Raw genomic sequence first — 19819 nt, 5'->3', positions numbered from 1 at the left:
TATTTATTTTATTTATTTTGAGACGGAGTCTCACTCCAGGCTGCTGGAGTGCAGTGGCGCGATCTCGGCTCACTGCAGGCTCCGCCCCCCGGGTTCACGCTATTCTCCTCCCTCAGCCTTCCAAGTAGCTGGGACTATAGGCCCCTGCCACCACGCCCAGCTAAATTTTTGTATTTTTAGTGGAGACGGGGCTTCACCGCGTTAGCCAGGATGGTCTCGATCTGACCTCCTGATCTGCCCGCCTCGGCCTCCCAAAGTGCTGGGATTACAGGCGTGAGCTACCATGCCCGGCCAAAAAAGGTTTTTTTAAAAAAGAAAAAGTCGAAAAGGCTTGTTTAGTTATATGGAGTTAGTCTTACTGGTTAAGGCTACTAGCTAGTGTCCTTGAGAAATATGAGTAGATAATTCTTATTAAAGAATGGAAATGACACTGGGTTGCAGACCAAGCACCTTGGATTTGGAATATTGGCCAGAGGACCCACGTTTTATAATATGAAAGTCAATAGGATAAAAATTTCTTAAATCTGTTTTGGAACTGCTTTTCACTGTTTTACTATTTATATCCTCAGTTGTTTAAGTCAACAATTTCAGCCAGACGTGGTGGCTCACGCCTGTGATCCCAACACTTTGGGAGGCCGAGGCGGGTGGATCACCTGAGGTCAGGAGTTCGAGACCACCCTGGCCAACATGGTGAAACCCTGTCTCTACAAAAAATACAAAAATTAGCCGGGCTTGGTGTTGGTCGCCTGTAGTCCCAGCTACTTGAGAGGCTGAGGCAGGAGAATCTCTTGAACCTGGGAGGCAGAGGTTGCAGTGAGTCAAGATTGTGCCACTGCACTACAGCCTGGGCAACAGAGCGAGACTCCATCTCAAAAAACAAACAAAAAGAATTTCAACTTTTAAAATTGTCCAAGTAATTTAAACAATATTCCTGAAAGTCTGATAAAGAATAATTAATAATTCTACCACCAAATATTATTTTTATGTATTTCCTATATTTATATACATATTTTAAGGTAGTTTTGATCATTTGGTACATTTAATTTTATAGCTTTGGGGGATATAATTCCTTTTTTCTTTTTTGGAATCAGGGTCTCACTCTGTCGTCCAGGCTGGAGTGAAGTGGCATTATCTCGGCTCACAGCAACCTCCACCTCCTGGGCTCAAGCAATCCTCCCACCCCAGCCTCTTGAGTAGCTGGAACTACCAGCATGTGCCACCATGTCCCGCTAATTTTTGTATTTTTAGTAGAGACAGGGTTTCGCCGTGTTGGCTAGGCTGGTCTTGAACCCCTGGCCTCAAGTGATCTGCCTGCCTCGGCCTCCCAACGTGTTGGGATTACAGGTGTGAGCCATCACACCTGGCTGTGTAATGCTTTTTAAAATGTGGATTTTTGTGGTTACTTAGTCTTCGTAATAAGATAACATTTTATTTTGCTGTCATGTAATAGGTGGAGATATTCTATTCTGCTCCATGAAGTAATACAGGGATCCACTTGTCGTGGTTGTGCAGTTTCACACTTCAGCCTGTGGGGAGGAGAAAGAGGAAATTCAGTACAGTTTGCCATTGAGGAGGTGAGCAGGAAGTTGTGCTGTTTCTTTCACTCACATTGCATCATTGGTGAGAACGTAGTGACATGGCTATGCCTACCTATTAGGGAGGCTGGGAAATGGAGCCTGTGTGGCTGATTATATGCTCAGGAAGTATATGAGAATAGATGTTTTGGGAGACAACTAGTATTGTGCCACAACTTGAATAAAATTAATCTTACTAACTTTTGTCAATGGGAAGAATTAAGAAGTTTACAATGGAATAATTTTTGTAATTTTAACTTTTAAGGATTATGTGATGTATCAGATGTGTGTACCATGGTTTTATTAATATCTAACTCTGCTAAATACTTACATGCTTTAAATTTCTTGCTGTTAGCAATAACTTTGTAAGGACATGCTAATTACAGTTTTCTCTATATTTTGATGTTATTTCTTTAAGGATGGTTTTTATAGAAGTGGAATGATTGGTCCAAACAATATGAACATTTCAGTAGAATTTTTATTTCTTAAAAAAAAATTTTTTTTTTTGAGACAAGGTCTCACTCTCGTCACCCAGGCTGGAGTGCAGTGGTGTGGTCAGGGCTCACTGCAGCCCTGAACTTCCGTACTTAAGTGATCCTTCCTCCTCAGCCCCAGAGCAGCTGGGATCACAGGCATGTGCCACCACACCCAGGTAACTTAAAATATATTTTTTTGTAGAGACAGTGTCTCACTATGTTGCCCAGGCTGGTCTTGAACTCCTGGGCTCCAGTCCTTACCTTGGCCTCCCAAAGTTGCTGGCATAACAGACATGAGCCACTACACCCAACATTACATTACTTTTCTAAAGCAGCCATTTCAGTGCTCTGGAGATTGACTAAAGGCCAATTGTATAAAACTTTGAAAAATGTTACGCTCTTGAATTTGGAGCGAGAACAGTGGGAATCAGTGGCCATTCTAGCTTGAGGCTACTCACATTCCCCCAATTCTGCCCCAGCTTGGTTAACATGGAGGTACTGCCAGTGAGAAGCAGGGCATAAGGACCTCAGTTTGAAGGGGGCTTAGTTCTTTGGAGTGGTAGGTAATGTTGTGAATATGAATTTCCAGAAGTATAAGGGAAGACCAGGGGCTCAGCTCAAATAGCCTGAAGATTCAGTAGTTTTGGGGGCAAGAATATTCCTGGATGAGGCTGTGCATATGCACAACAGAGACCTTAGAAAGACTAAGGTATTCACATACTTTTGGCTGGTTCCAAAGGTACATGCTTGTACATAGGAGACTTGAAATTTCTCCCTATGGGAAGTTCAACTCAGAGCAAACTTGAAAACAGACTGAACTTTGAATGCGCTTCCCTTCCCACACATATGCCCATGAACAGAGATGGAAGCCTTGCTATCTTGAGGTATTTGAACACAATCTCTGTTCAGTGTCACAGTGACTACTAAATTGTGCAAAGGGACAACTCCTAGGGAGGCAGGCTTAAAAAATAAAAAATGAAAGTATTTTAAGAAAAAAACTGAGCAGAGATATCAATGATTGTGTACCATAGAGGAGACAGATTTCACATATTTGTTGTGATCATGATGCTAAACAAAAAAGAAACAAAATGGCAACAGTACCTTTAATGGGGAAAACAGTCAGAATTCTGCGTTGCTACATTATCTAAAATCCCTAGATTTAACAACAAAAAAAATTATAAGACATGTAAAGAAACAGGGTGATGCATACACAAGGAAAAAAAAGTCAGTAGAAATTGTCTCTGTCCCCAAATACTGGATTTAGTAAAGACAAACTACTATAAATATGTGAAAAGAACAAAAGGAAATTATATTTAAAGTATAACAATGTCAACAAATTGAGATTCTCAACAAGAATATAGAAATTATTTTTTTAATAACAAAAAAACCACTCCTTGATATAATGAGATATGATGAGAGGGACTTCACCTCTGTAGTGTTCTCCCCTAAAACCTATAACCTGAGTCTAATCATGAGAAAACAACAGATAAAGCCAAACTCAGGGTTATTCCGTAAGAGCACCTGACCAGTACTCATCAAACCTGTCAAGGTCATGGAAAACAAGGAAAAATTGAGAAATTATTACAGGTCAGAGCAGATCAAAGAGACATGATGACTAAATGCAATGTGGCATTGTGTATTGAATTCTGGACAAGAAAATAACAATAGAAAAACTGGTGACATTTAAATAAAGTCTATATTTTAGTTTGTTTTGTTGCACCAATGGAAATTTGTTATTTCTGACAAATGTACCATGGTTATGTAAGACACCTCCATTATTATGTGTGTTAATGTAAATGTGTTATATAGAGACATGTTTATTTGTAGATGTATGTCTGTATATGTATATGATATGTAAGTATAACACAGTTATGTAAGATATTAATTAGCATTAGGAGAAAATGTTGACATTAGGGAAGCATATATAGGAACACTCTGTATTATCTTTGCAACTTTTCTGTAAATAATTTATTGCAAAGTTAAAAGTTTTAAAAATCAAATGGAAATTCTAGAGTTGAAGAATACAATATCTGAAATTAAAAATTCACTGGAGGGGTTCATAGCAGATTTGAGATGACAAGAAAATGAATCCATGAACTTGGACAACAGACCAGTAGAAATTATTCAATCTTGAAAACAGGAAAAGGACGAAAGAAAATTGAACAGAACCTCAGAAATCTGTAAAAAACATTAAGTGTACAACATATGTGTAATGAGAGTCTCAAAAGGAGAAAGGGTCAGAAAAATGACCTTTTGGACAACTTCACATATTTGATGAAAAACATTAAATTACACATCCAGAAGGTCAGTGAATGTGACTAGGATTAATACAAAGAGACCCATGCCTAGACGTAGTCAAACTCCTGAAAGACAAAGAGAATATCTTGAAAGCAGCAAGAGAAAATCAACTCACTACACAAAGGGAAGCATCAGCAATGACTAAGGGCTGCTTTCTCATCAGTATTGGTGGAGGCCCAAGGCAGTGGGGTGACATATTCAAAGTGCTGGAAGAAGAAAACTGTCTGTGAAGAAGTCTATATTTAGCAAAACTAACCTTCAAAAATGAAGGTGAAATAAATACATTCCTACACAAAGACGGAATTTGTAGCTATCAGACCTACCTTATAAGAAATACTAAAAGATTAAGTTCTTTAGGTTGATAGGAAATGACACCAGATGGAAACTCAAATCCACAGGAAGAAATGAAGAGCACTGAAAATGTCAATATGTAGGTTAATATAGAAGACTATAAATATATTTTTTCTCATCTCTTTAAAAAGCATTGAATTCTATCTAAAAAGCAAATTTAGTATCTAACATTCACCTTCTGCACGTTCGTCCTAGTTGTAAGCAAATTGCTTTCACCTCTTTGCCTTTTGATTCATAGAATAGACTGTGATAATGATTCTCAAAACTTTTTGTTTCAGGATTCCTTTCCACTTTTATTATTCTCAGAACTCGAAAGAGCTTTTGTTTATGTGGATTTTATATAGTGATATTTATTATATTAGAAATTAAAACTGAGAAAGGAGCTAAATATTATTCATTTACAAGAAATACCAATTACATGTTAACATAAATAACATGTTTTAAATGAAAATATGTATTTTCCAAAGTGAAGTAGGAGAGTGGCATTGCTTTACATTCTCAAATCTCATTAAGGTCTACCTTAATAGAAGACAGCTGGATTTCACTTTTGACTTTGCATTGAATTTGTTGCTTTGTTGTGTTGCTTGGTTGCTTTGGCTGTGTGTTGCTTTGGCTGAAGTAAGTGAAGAAAATCAGGCCCCACTAAGATGTAGTTGGAGGTATATTTTAGAAGCTTTTTCATATAATGGTGAATATTCTGTGATATGACAGTAAAACTCAAGAAGTGATAGTTTTGTAAAAGTTAGTTACAACGTAGGATCTGAAACCATATCAATGAATATTTTGTACTGTTACATTAAAATCCATTATTCTGTCAAGAGATCTTTTAACAATGTATAATTCTAAGACCCTTTGAAAAGGTATTGGGTCTCCCTGTAGCACACTTTGAGAATCATCTGACTATATTTTGATTTTGACGCTTATTGAAATTTTAGTATAAAATGAACACATCTCTCTTTTTTCTTGGGAGAGGTTTTAGAACAGTTAAAGTTGCTTCAGTGAGCACAGATATTTTTTGTGTCATGATTGGGAGTTAGTTTTACTTATCTTTTGCCTATTGCTTAAATCTCAGATTTTATTTCACAACTTGGTAATCAGAGACCAGATCCTGTCTCTAAAGTGTAAAGAGGTAAACAAAGGTTTTCTGTCTGAAGTAATTAGATTTGAAAAAAACTGCTAGGGTAATTGAGCCTTGCATTGAGCGTTGCATAAGAATGTAATTTAAATGGTTTAACTAATTAGTATTTGAGATTTCTAAATTTAATGGCTCTTACAAGTTGGGGCTTAGTTTAAACTCCTGAAAGCTGGGATCATAGATTATCTATCATTACTATGTATTTAATTTAAAACCTAATTATATCATCAACATACCATTACTGTAAATACGTTATTATAAATATTGTTGTCAGCATCATTGTAAATGTATTATTACTTCTTTGTAGCAAATTTAATTTTTTTTTTTTTGAGATGGAGTCTCTGTCACCCAGGCTGAAGTGCAGTGGTGCGATCTCAGCTCATTGCAACCTCTCTGCCTCCTGGTTTCAAGCAGTTCTCCTGCCTCAGCTTCCCGAGTAGCTGGGTTTACAGGTGCCCGCCACCACACCCAGCTAATTTTTGTATTTTAGTAGAAACGGGGTTTCACCGTGTTGGCCAGGCTGGTCTTGAACTCCTTACCTCAGGTGATCCGTCCTCCTTGGCCTCCCAAAAGTGCTGGGATTACATGTTGGTCAGGCTGGTCTCGATCTCCTGACCTCAGGTGATCTGTCCTTCTTGGTCTCCCAAAAGTGCTGAGATTATAGGCATGAGCCACTGCACCTGGCCAAAATTAAATAATTTAGAAGGATATAAAATACAATTAAAGGAAACCTCTTCTTAGCAGTTCCCCAGAGTTAAGCAATGTTTATAGTTTCCTGAATGCCTTTTCTGAAAATCTGTTCACATATAAAGATAGATATCTTCATACATATTATATATGTATGATATATTCACATATGAAAGTCCTTTTTAAGCAAATGGAATCATACTACATATTGTTCTATAAATAAGTGTATCTTGAACATCTTTATATCAGTATAATAGGTCATTTTCATTTAATCACCTGCTTAGCATCTGTGTTACTACATTGGTTATGTAAGCCAAGGTCTTCAGAAAAAAAAATTAAGTAATGAAAACACCACTTTTAAAATTAGTTTCCACTCAAATGTTGCCCTGACCATTTATTAACAATTTTAGTAAAAGAGAATAAAATCATTTGCAAACTGAAATTGGTCATCTTGCAAAATATGCAGGTGTCTATGAAGTTCGTGGGTGTGATATTAAAGAACTCAAAGCTATTGACAGTTGAAGAAGAGAAAATTATCAAGGTTGATGATATAATAGATGCTATAAGGAAGCCTGATTTGACGACCGTAGGAAAATGGATGGAACCCTTCAGAATTTTTGCAAGAATATCTTCTTTGTAATTGTCCCATAAGAGAAAAACATGAAGGATATCCAATAGTGCTATTGTACAATTTTGCCAAAAAGATTACACTAAAAAATAAAGTCAGTGCTTGATTCATTCTTTTAGTCTAAGAATTTTGCAGTTGAAATTATAACTTAAATTTTGTCAAATATAAAATAATTTAAACTTGTGTATTTTTATCTCATTTTTCAAGTCAAAATTTGAAAATCAACTATCATTTTCAATATTTACATTACATTTTGGTTCCTGGTCTAAGAAGATTCACTAAATGGTCTTTTCCCAGTACATACCAATCATCTTTGAAAAACTGGGATTTCATAACTTTCTGTAAATGGACTGTAATTTAATCAGGTCACTACTAATGAAGATGCTTAGGCTGTTAAGTTTTTTGGTTGTTGGCTTTCTTGTGTGTGTGTGTTTTTTTTAATAGTGTTTCAAACAGTGTTGCAGTAAATATCCTGTGCATACATATTTACATTCCTATGCTAATATATCTGTGACATTCATTTCTAGAAGTGGTAGAACTTGGGTCAGAAGCTGTGTGCATTTATAATTTTGATATCTCTGAAAGGATTATGGTAACTTACATTCTCACTACAAAACTGTACGTTTTGTATTTTTATTTGTATTTTTCACAGCGCCTACCCTGTCCAAATACTTTCCTTTTCTTGAATTAGCACAGTGAGTTCAAATGGTAAGGGATATGGTGTTATCCAAATCTGTTTAGTTCCTGAGCAAGTGTAGGGACAGTCCAGATAATGAAGGTTCATTTGAAAATTTATTCTAATGTGTTTGGTTCCTGAGTTGGCTAGTGAGCCTTTCAGTAATGCAGGGTATCTGTTGTTTCTTTCTCATTATCTCCATACCCTTACTGGCAGTGAGATATTATCAGTCTTTCTAATCCTTGCCAGTGTGATGGTTAAAATAAGAAGCTATCTCATTAGGTTTGTTTTGCTTCTATTAAAAGTGATGCTCTGCATGTTTTTATGTTAATAGCATTTCTATTTTTCAAAAATATATATCCGGTCATTACCTTGTTACAAGAGTAATATAAGAAAAATGAGATTTTATTACAATATTACCAGTATTTTATCTGATCTCCTATCTTTTGACTTTTTATGGTAGATTTTTTGTGTGTGGTGGTTTTATTTAATTAAATGTGTCATATTTTTCCCCCTTTTAAGGCTTCTGGTGCTATATCATGCTTAGAATATTATCTTTTCTGCTTTAAGATAATACTTTCATTGTTGTGTCCTTATACAGTTCTTTTACATTATTCTTTATGAATCTGTTTCCACAGTTTGTTTCTCATGTTCTGATCTTTGCTTCATCTGGAATTTATTGTGGTATAAGGAATAAGGCAGTAATTTAGCCTTTCCTCCTCTACTTACTAGCCAGTTTCTCCGAAATCATTTATTAAATACTGCATCTTTTCTCCATTTATTTGAAACACTACCTCTATCACATGTGAAATTCTTGTGCATGTATTTTGTTCTATTCCTGGACTTTCTTTTCTTTTTTTTTCTGTTTTTGAAACAGGATCTTGCTCTGTCACTCAGGCTGGAGTGCAGTGGTGCATTCTTGGCTCACTGCAACCTCCACCTCCTGAGTTCAAACGATCCTCCCACCTCAGACTCCTGAGTAGCTGGGACCACTGGTGCATGCCACTCACCTGGCTAATTTTTTGTATTTTTTGTAGAGATGGGGTTTTGCCATGTTGCCCAGGCTGGTCTCCAACTCCTGGGATCAAGTGATCCACCTGCCTTGGCCTCCCAAAGTGCTGGGATTACAGGTGTGAGCCACCGCACCTGGCCTGGACTTTCTATTCTTTTCCATTGATCTGTCTATTGATGTTCCAGTATCAAACCATTTAAATTAATAGTTTAATAATTTAGTTTTGTATTTGATAGGACTGTTTTTCTTTTTCCCCCCTCCCTGATCTTGCATGTATGTTTATTATTCTAGAAGAATCTATCATTTGTCAAAAACTCCCTTCTTCCCTCTAACTACACACCAAATATTTTTACTGGAATTGTTTGAATTTGTAGTTTAGGGTTAATTGGCATTATTAGACCATGTGAGAATTAAAAGGATTAATCCAAATAAGGTGCTTAGAGCAGTGCCTGGCATAAACAGTCAAAGGAGAATAGCTGCTGTGCTAGATGTTCCTTTTGCTCTTTCGAATATATTCTCTACTCTTCATCTTGCTCTCTGCCAAAAGAGGCTAACCTCTGTGGAATCATCTAGCCTCTCATGCCATCTGGCTTCTGGTTGGGTTGGCCAATGGGAGGCCCAGCAGGAGATGGGCGGGTGGGAGGAGAGAGAGTTTAGGGTACATTTCCCAGCTTTTCCCCTTGGAGGGCTGTGTTTGTTTACCTAAGACCACACTTCTCGTCTTCTCTCCCACAGTGAAAGTCTTCACTAGGGTTCAGTAGTAACAGCTTTCCACTATTGCTAGCCCCTGGGTGCTGCACCCTGGTCAGACCTCAGTTAACAGTCCCTCCGTGAAGTTCTCTTCAGTTACCTCCTTGAGTTTGTCATCAGTTTTCTGCTGGGAACCTGACTGGTAAAGTTGCTCTCATCTTCCTCCTTTTTTTCTGTACTTCCTCCTCCTGTTCATTTTAACTACTAGCACTGAATGTTCCTATTTCAGTCTTCTCTATCCTTCAATAGAGATTACAGTTTTCTTCATAGAGGCCTTTATAATTTTTGTTGTTTATACCCAGATTTACTTTTATTTGGTTGCAGATATAAATTAAATATTTTCCCTCATTATGTTTTCTACCTAATTGGTTATATGTGGGCAAACTTAATTTTTGAATTAATTTTGTAAATCAGTTGTATACTACATTTATTGTTTCTAATAGTTTTTCAGCCCCCTTTCTTGTCTGTTTCATTATCACCTGCAAATAACAGTTTTACCTTTTTCTTACTTTATTAGGAATTATTTATTTGGGAATGATTGTTTCTTAAAATATGTTTGAATATTAGGAGTATTTATATGGGAGTGATTGTTTATTTTATTCACATAATTTTGGGTCATTTATTGAGATACTTTTAAGTTTTTCACCTTTGCTCTAATACAGTAAATTACCTTAGTAGATATTCTAATATTAATTTATCCTTAAAAAATAGGATGATTTTTACTTGGTTAAAATATGTTGTCCTTTTAAAACAAAAAAAATATTGTTCTATTGATGACTCTACTTGCTAATATTTTATTCAGGGCTTTTACAGCAGTATTTTTTTTATTATACTTTAAGTTCTAGGGTACATGTGCACAACGTGCAGCTTTGTTACATATGTATACGTGTGCCATGTTGGTGTGCTGCACCCATTAACTCATCATTTAGATTAGGTATTTCTTATGCTATCCCTCACCCATCCCCCCACCCCACGACAGGCCCCGGTGTGTGATGTTCCCCACCCTGTGTCCAAGTGTTCTCATTGTTCAGTTCCCACCTATGAGTGAGAACATGCGGTGTTTGGTTTTCTGTCCTTGCAATAGTTTGCTGAGAATGATGATTTCCAGCTTCATCCATGTCCCTACAAAGGACACGAACTCATCCTTTTTTATGGCTGCGTAGTATTCCATGGTGTATATGTGCCACATTTTCTTAATCCAGTCTATCATTGATGGACATTTGGGTTGGTTCCAAGTCTTTGCTATTGTGAATAGTGCCTCAGTAAACATACGTGTGCATGTGTCTTTATAGTAGAATGATTTATAATCCTTTGGGTGTATACCTGGTAATGGGATCACTTGGTCAAATGGTATTTCTAGTTCTAGATCCTTGAGGAATTGCCACCCTGTCTTCCCCAATGGTTGAACTAGTTTACAGTCCCACCAACAGTATAAAAGTGTTCCTATTTCTCCACATCCTCTCCAGCACCTGTTGTTTCCTGACTTTTTAATGATCGCCATTCTAACTGGTGAGAGATGGTATCTCACTGTGGTTTTGATTTGCATTTCTCTGATGACCAGTGGTGATGAGCTTTTTTTCATGTGTCTGTTGGCTGCATAAATGTCTTTTGAAAAGCGTCTGTTCATATCCTTTGCCCCCTTTTTGATGGAGTTGTTTGATTTTTTTCTTGTAAATTTGTTTAAGTTCTTTGTAGATTCTGGATATTATCCTGTTGTCTGATGGGTAGATTGCAAAAATTTTCTCCCATTCTGTAGATTGCCTGTTCACTCTGATGGTAGTTTCTTTTACAGCAACATTTCTTACTGAAATCAATCTATAGCTTCCTTGGCTTTTCTAGTGTCATGTTGTGGTAATGCTAGTCTGTTGACATCATCCTTGGATTTTTTGAGGTAAATTTAAAAGAGTAAAGCAGTAAAGAAAATATTTTTAAAACTTTTTTTGATACAAAGATCTTCAAAGCACTGAGCAAATTAACCTGTTACCAGAGAAACTGGCATCATAACTTCCTGATTATAAAGCTATTTTTTTGTATCAAAATGGAACAAAATACGGTTGTTATAAGACTTACAATGTTTATGTAATGAAGCAGTGCTTTTAATCCGTCTTTCATTTGATAGTCTTCATATACTTTATTTCATCCTGTCAAGAGGAATGGGTGTTATTAGCTCCATTTAACACATGAGAAGATTTAGGTTCAGAGAGATTGCTCCTTGCCAGAGGTCACATGGCTAATAAGGGTTAACTCTAGAACCAGAAACCAAATCTTCTAACTCTTGGTCAAGTACTACTTCACTTTACTATATCCTCTTTAGGAGTAGAGGTTATGCAATTTCATGAATCAGATCACATTATTTTCAAAGCAATTATGTGTGAAGAATACAGCACTTTTCTTATAATGCATATCGTAAGTCAATTTATGACTACATTTTCTTGAGGTAGAGAACAAGTTTATAACTTTGTATTATAAATAGCAACAAAGAATCACCCAGTTTAAGAATTAGTGCTACCTTCCTACCTGCAAGGAATTACATAGTTTCTTCCTAGATAAAATGGAAGGAAAAAAAGTGTCTTTTTGTGCTCATGGACAAAAATTACTGTATTTTACTTTTCTTCCTTTTGAAAATACAAATTGTATTTTTCTTTATTACTCTTAATAAGTTTGCATGTTCATCATTAAAAATCAAGGGAAAGAACATGCAAAAATATAAGAATCATTTGTGATGTTACTACCCAGAAATAACATTGTGAACATATTGGTGTTTAGCTCAGCAGTCCTATTATCTGTTCATTGAAATAGATTCTCCTACTGTGTGTACTGTTTCATAGTCAGTTTCTTTTTAAAAAAAACTTACAATGTCGGTAGTTTTCCATATTCTGAAATGTTCTTTTATAGAAATAAATACGGGAGATTTTTTTTCTAATAAGGTCTTATTGGAAACCCAGATATATATGGTATTTTGTTGGTAAAATTCTTATTTTAATAACTTATTTATTATTATTAACTTTTATGGGAATAAAAAGGTAGATCTGATGAAAAGAAAACTTTGAAATAGAGTTGTATCCAGTGGTATGCTGGTAAATGTGTAGCAACTGGACCTCTGAAAGAAAAATGGTGCTTACCAATTTCTGCTCATTTTAACTACCAGCACTGAATGTTCCTATTCCAGTCTTCTCTATACTTCAATAAAGATTAAATAGTGTACATCTTCTTACCATGGCTGATTTGAAGCTGTCAGTGCAGTATCACTGAATGGGGGTGGGGAAGACATGTATAGAACTGGCTGTCCTGAACCAATATGAGCAGGCTGCAGCATGTCACTCGTTGTATCAGCCAGAATTTCTTTAGTGGCAAGAAACAAAAAACTTGTTCCAAATTATTTTATACAATAAAATTTACCTAGAAGACCCAGGGATTAGTGGCTCCAGATATGGTTAATTCAGCAGCTCAGAATCATCATCACTGACCCATGTTCTGTCTCTTTTGCTATTGTTGTAATACAACATGTCAGTAGAATAAAAGAAAAAAGCCACGTGCTCATCTCAGTAGATGCAGGAAAAGCATTTAACAGAATCCAACATCATTTTATGATAAAACCACCCAGAAAACTAGGAATAGAAGGGAACTTCTTCAGCCTGATAAAGGCTACATCTACAAGAAACCCACAGCTAACGTTGTGCTTAATGGTAAAGACTGGATGCTTTCCCTGTAGGACCAGGAACAAGATCAGGATGTCTGCTGGTGTTACTTGTATTCAGCATTGAACTAAAGGTTTTAGCCAAGTCAGTTAGGCAAGAAAAAGAAATAAAAAACATCCAGATTGGAAAGGAAAAAGTAAAACTATCTCTAGTCACAGATGATATGATTATCTATATAGAAGATACTGAGGAATCTACTAAAGAAATTTTAGCACTAATAAATGAGTTCAGCAGAGTTGCAGGATGCAAGATCAACATACAGAAATCACTTGTATTTCTGTACCCTTGAAGTGAATAACCTGAAAATGAAATGGAAACAACTCAAGTTTTAATAGCATGAAAAAGCATAAAATACTTAGGAATAAATTTAACAAAGGGAGTGCAAAGTGTATTGTCTGAAAAACTACAAAACAATGTTGAAAGAAATTGAAGATCTAAATAAATGGAAGAATATCCCACGTTCATGCACTGGAAAACTTAATATTGTTAAAATGGCAGTACTCCCCAAATTGATCTACAGATTCAATATAGTCCCTTTCAGAATCCCAGCTGATTACTATAGAAATTGACAAAGTGATTTGAAAAAGTATATGGAATTGCAAGGGACCCAAAATAGCACAAACAATCTTGAAACAAAGAAAAAAAGTAGGACTCACACTTCCTGATTTCAGAACTTAGTACAGGGCAATGGTAATCAAGACAGTGGGGTGCTGGCATAAGCTTAGACACATAGATCAATGGAACAGAATTGAGAGTAGAAGAATAAACGAATGTGTCTGTGGTCAGCTGATTTTTGACAAGGGTACCAAGGCCATCCAATGGGGGAAAGAATATCCTTTTCAACAAATTGTGCTAAAATAACTGGACAGCCACATGGAAAAGGAATGAATTTCTGACATGTGCTCCAACCTGGATGAAGGCCAGTGCAGAACCCAAACTTTGTGAATCAGTAACATGTGTGAAACATTCACATACATGCACAGAGCTGCCAAGGGACAGCCTAATTTAAGATTCATATAAACACATTTATCTGGCAACGTAAGTTAATATTTTGGTAGGAGTCCCACCAAGTTAAAATTCTAAAGTGTTTGAATATGTGCATTTTTAAAGAAATTTGCATGCCGTAAAATTCACCCTTTTAAGTGTACGATTAAGTAGTTTTTAGTTTATTCACAAAGTTGTGTAACCTTTACTACTCTAATTCCAGAACTTTTTTATCACCTCAAAAATAAACTCTATACCCATTGGCACTCCCCACTCCCTTCTCCCTCAGCCCATGGCAACTGATAATCTGCTTTCTGTCTTTATGAATTTACAAAGTGAATATGTACATTGTTTTTTTACTACAAATGTAAAATAGTTAAAAGCGTCCAAGAATTACATTATTATCAGTTGGAAGATAGTTTGAAAATTTATGTTTTGCAGCATTTACTTTAAATGATTGTAAATATTTCATGTTTCTACTTTTATAATCAGGCAACCAGTCATTCCTTATTTTTGGATATTTAGAGTGTTTACAGTTTTTCAGTATTATAAACAATGCTGTAATGAAAATCTTTGTTGCTAAATCTTCATGCTCATCCATCATTGTTTTCTTAAAGATTCCTAGAAGTAGTGTAACTAGTTACAGTGCTAGGTGCAGCTTTAAGTCTTTGATAAACATGGCCAAATTACCTTCCAGAAGTTTGCACCAGTGTTTGCTCAAACAGTGATGTAAGAATCATATAAGTTTTAAAATATAATAATACAGTAAGTGACTGTTCTGTGGTGGGCAGGTCTGTGCAAACCTATGCCCAAAGTTTGAGAGAGCTGAGAAAGTGGCTAACATATCCAGTTTCTCAGAAAGAAGCATTTGATAGGGACTTTCCAACAGAAGCCATGCCTGTGTCTTAGGCAGCAGCAAGACACGAGGGTGAATCCGCAGCACCATTATCCCTCAAACCAGGGCTTATACACCATAGGGAAGGAGTGTACGTGATTCAGAAGGAATGTGTAGGACAACTGAAAAACGATAACGTGAAGGTTGTTTTGACCTAAGAGCAAGATTGACGGTAAGTCCGTGCTGTTACACAGGAAACGATAGATAAACTGGAATCTTAGAGGCCTTCCCAGAACAGGTTCATCAGAAGTCAACATGGTAGATTAGCATCCAAGATGGAATTGCCTTAACCTCTACAGCACCATATTTCATTTTCTTTATATAGGGTAGTCTCTGCTGCTCAATTAAATGTTTACTTGACTACTTTTGAAAATTGTGTTCTGCCCAACACTTTAGAAACTTTTCAGTGAACATGAGTCATAATTTTAAAATCAAATGTACTTGAAACATTACTTCAAATAAGCAAAGCTACCGTGGTACCGGTTTGTATCCCAGGTTCTAAATAAGGGGCTCTTTAAATATATATTAGTCATCAGCCGTGAACTGCTTGTACTATACCCAAGTGATTCTTAACTGTACATACAGTGAATTAAAACTTTCAGCTTTGGCCGGGCACAGTGTTATACCTGTAATCCTAACACTTTGGGAGGCTGAGGCAGGAGGATTGCTTGAGTCCAGGAGTTCCAGACCAGCCTGGGCAACATAGGGAGATTCCATCTCTACAAAAAAATTTTCAAAAATTAGCTGGGCATGATGGTACACAGTTGTGACCTCAGCTTCTCGAGAGGCTGAGAGACTGGAGGATTTGGGAATTGACAGGAGCTTCATGAATCCATGTGTATTTCAAAAAGTAAACTTAAAAACTCTCTTACATATATATATAAGCATATTTCAAATATAAATACTGCTGTGATAAGTTAAATCCATTTAAACATAAATTCACAATAATGTTATGTTACTTTGTACTTTTCTCAGTCAGTGGATACTAGAAGAAAAAGGCCTGTCTTGTGGGTGTGTACAAACTATTTTGCCATTAAAGGGGGTTTGTCATTCTTCAAAAGGTTAAACACCACCTATGCAGGCCATGTCTTCTCTCCTAAAAGTAAATTTGTGATTTAGACTCTCAAACACTTGGGAAAATTTCTGACTGGTTTAACATTGTTAAATGTACGCCTGATTATTGATGCAGATGACTGAAAATTGACTATTACGTTGAGTACCATGAGTGCTGGCTAGCCAAAACTTGAAAAGGGGAGCACTATGGTCAAACTTTCACTTGATAATGAATCTTCAATTTATTTCCTTTTAAAGTACCATATCTGTCTCTTGCTGTAACTTAGAGAAGCTGGCCATTTAAATGGGAGCAATGGGAACAAGGTTGAGTAATGTCTGCTCTGTAGAGAGGCAGAACTCATTTTAAAGATTGAATCAAGTCATCGATATGCCTGAATATATTATCAGAGCGCTGTGTGTTAGGCTATTCTTGCTTTGCTACAAATAAATACCTGAGACTGAGTAATTTATAAAGAAAAGAGGTGTACTTGGCTCACGGTTCTGCAAGCTTTATAGGGAGCATGGTGCTGGCATCTGTTTGGCTTCTGGTGAAGCGTCAGGGAGCTTTCAATCATGGCAGAAGGCAAAGCGGGAACAGGCACATTATGTGGCAAAAGCAGGAGCAAGTGAGAGTGTGGGGAGGAGGAGGTGCCACACACTTTTTAAACGACCAGATGAGTGAACCCAAAATGCTTACTTATCAACAAGGGGATGGCCCAGACCCTTTCATCAGGGATCCACCCCATGATCCAAACACATCCCACCAGGCTTCACCTCCAACATTGGGGATTCCATCTCAACATGAGATTGGGCAGGGACAGATATCCAGACTGTATCATACTAGGTAAAGATAGATGATTTTAAGGTTTGCAAATTTTAGTTGATGACTTTATTTGGACTTGCAAGAGAATTGGATAAAAACACCTTATTTTCCTGGATTATCTTTATGAATACCATCAGTATCTGTTTTAATCCTTATGACAACTGTGTGCAAGTACCTTCCCATTATCCTGTTGGAGAAAACTGAGGTTTAGAATATAACTTGTATGAAGACTCTGAAGTTAGGAAGAGTCAACACTGGATTTGAATCAGTGATCAGATGAACAAAAGCCTGTGCTCCCCTGGTCCAATTTTAAGAGCATATTTGTTTGCATGAATTTCAGACTAGAGAGAATTCCTAACTTCAATGAATTACATGAAAATATTTTTTCTTTTTTTTTTTTTCATTGTGGTAAAATATGCTTAACATAAACTTGCCATTTTAACGATTTTGAAGTGCGTAACTTTGGTAGCATTAAGTACAATCACAGTGTTGTGCAGTGATCACCATTATCTGCTTCCTGAACTTTTTCATCATCCCAAACAGAAATTCTGTACCCCTTAAACAATAACTTGCTATTCCCTGTCTCCCCAGCCTCTGGTAACCTCTATTCTACTTTCTGTGCCTGTGAACAAAGTATTTTCTTAATGAGAAAGTTTTGTTGATGTTAGATGATATGGCTTAACTTTTAAATTTCTTTGTAGAGTGTTGATCATAAATGAATTTCTTTTGAACAAGAAGTATCATGTACTTCAATGCAAATTAAGTTATTTTTGCCTTCTTAATTTTTTGTCTCTTCTATTTTAAACAAAGTGTTATAATTACATATGCTAAATACAGAAGGCTTCGTGTTCTCTTACTTTATTAAATGTAAACAAATGGTGTTAAGAGAAAATAGTTTTTTTCTGAACCTTACTAAACGCTTTTTATACGCTGTTCTAGTTAGAGTTCCTTAAGTTGCATTGCTGTTAGTCTTAATTGCCTTTGCAATTAAGCTCATCAAAATAGGTAACAAATCCAAGAGATGACTATCTTTTTGCCAGCCTGCATAAATTTGTATCATGTTCTCCTAGCTGATGGTTATCAAATTGCACATGATTTGACTCAAGCTATTATTTCTTTCTCTTTATTTTTGATTCAAGCTATTTTTTAAAATGAGTGTAGAATGTAATTATTGCTTATTGTATTCCATTAGTGAGAGTTACTGGGAGGTGCTGTATACTTTGGCCAGATCCTTGGCTTCGTCGGTTTTTGTTCCATTGACCCATGAGGTTGTGAAAATCTTAAAACTCAGGCTCACCCACTTTAATTTGACCTTGAGTTGAAAGCCAGCTTCATTACTTGTTGCATTCCTTCTTTTACTGTTTTTGCCAGAATAATTATTTTCTTAACTGTTTGTGGATTCATTTCAGAAGATATTTTCAGTATTTCCCAGCATTTTTAGTTGTTTTCAGTGGTAGAGTTGGGTCTCTAAACTAGTCCATTGTTGGAAATGGAAGTATTCTTAGAGACTTTGCTAAACAGATTCATTCACTCCACCCAGTTAATAATAATAATAGGAACACAGATTTTGTTTTGGAGTCTTTTTTTATTTTTATTTTTTTGTAGAATTTGGGGGTCTCACCGTGTTGCCCAGGCTGGAGTTGGGTCGCTAGTCAAAGGTGCGATCGTAGGCCTGAATTTCTGGGCTCAAATGGTCCTCCTGCCTCAATCTCCTGAGTTGATGGGCCAAAAGGGGTGCATGACTCTACCTGATTCTGCCATCGTGTATTTTTGACTACTAAGTCAGTGTCTGTTCTGTGTCTGTTTTAGACCTGAATGAAAGAATTTTTGATGTTAGCTGCAATAGCTTGCTTTCATCTTCTGAAGGTACTAAAGGAGCAGATGGGGAGATGGAGAGGGTTTGAACCTAATGTTCTTTTTCTAGCCTAGCACCAGAAGAAACTTTAAGCCCTAAAAGGAGATTCTGTTTGATGTTTGTTGAACAAGAGCCTTCTTGTCACTTTATTTTTATATTGTATTCAAAGTGGCTTCTTTCTGGTTTTAACCTTACTGAGGTGTGAGAGGGAGAGGAATGTTCTGCTATGTATGTGTGTGAGAATGTTATAGAACCAAACTGGGGCCTACTCACCTGGCACAGTAAAACTAAATACCCACACAGAGGAACATAGCAATAGGTGTTTACTGCAGAGTGCTAAGCAGGGAGGACAGGCAGCTAAATGCTCAAATCCTGGCCTCCCCAGTGACTTGCAGGCAAGGATTTTTAAATGCAGGGGTGAGTTTCAGGAAAGCAGAAACTACAGGCAAAATAATATATCAATACAGGGGGATTACACATTGGTTTAAGTTTAAACATTTGAGATATCTTGAAGCAGGGGCTTACATGTTGTAGGTAGATTCAAAGATCTTCTGATTTGCCATTAGTTAAGGAAGAGAAGCTTTGTTTAAAAATTTATGGTCAGTAGAAAAATGTTAACTGGTTAGAGGGTGTGACTTTCTCCAAGCGCTGCAGGAAGAAACTTAGAACAAAAAGTGAGTTATAAAGTTTAGTTTTCACTGTCCCCTTATCTGGACTCCAAGTGTCAGTTCATCTGTTAGGTGGGGGTCTGAGCCTCTGAAAGACAATTCAGGGACGTATGTTCAGACGTTATTTTTAGTTTCTATAGGGAAAGCAAACATCTCTAGAGCTTTAACTTCTTTGGATATTGTTTTAGGCTACTGTTACCTTCTTGTTCTGGTTAAGTAGCTACCTCTGGGGCTAGCTAGATGCCTAGAATTTCCA

General features: G+C 36.5%; 1 protein-coding gene across 3 annotated transcripts in view; it reads left to right on the top strand.

The window, feature by feature from the left end:
* The window catches only part of PDE7A (phosphodiesterase 7A), a 126286-nt gene that overhangs the window by 21746 nt on the left and 84721 nt on the right, over positions 1-19819 (top strand). Inside the window, exon 2 of one of the 3 annotated variants that reach the window (XM_031669595.1) lies at positions 1451-1574. The exons of the other annotated variants lie outside the window; for them this stretch is intronic. The gene's annotated coding sequence lies outside the window, so the exon portion shown is untranslated. The remainder of the gene's footprint in view (positions 1-1450; positions 1575-19819) is intronic. 3 annotated transcript variants of the gene reach the window in all.

Source organism: Papio anubis, chromosome 8 (assembly GCF_008728515.1).
Source record: "Papio anubis isolate 15944 chromosome 8, Panubis1.0, whole genome shotgun sequence".
In the NCBI taxonomy this organism is placed as follows: domain Eukaryota; kingdom Metazoa; phylum Chordata; class Mammalia; order Primates; family Cercopithecidae; genus Papio; species Papio anubis.
This window is presented reverse-complemented; position numbering and strand designations above follow the sequence as displayed.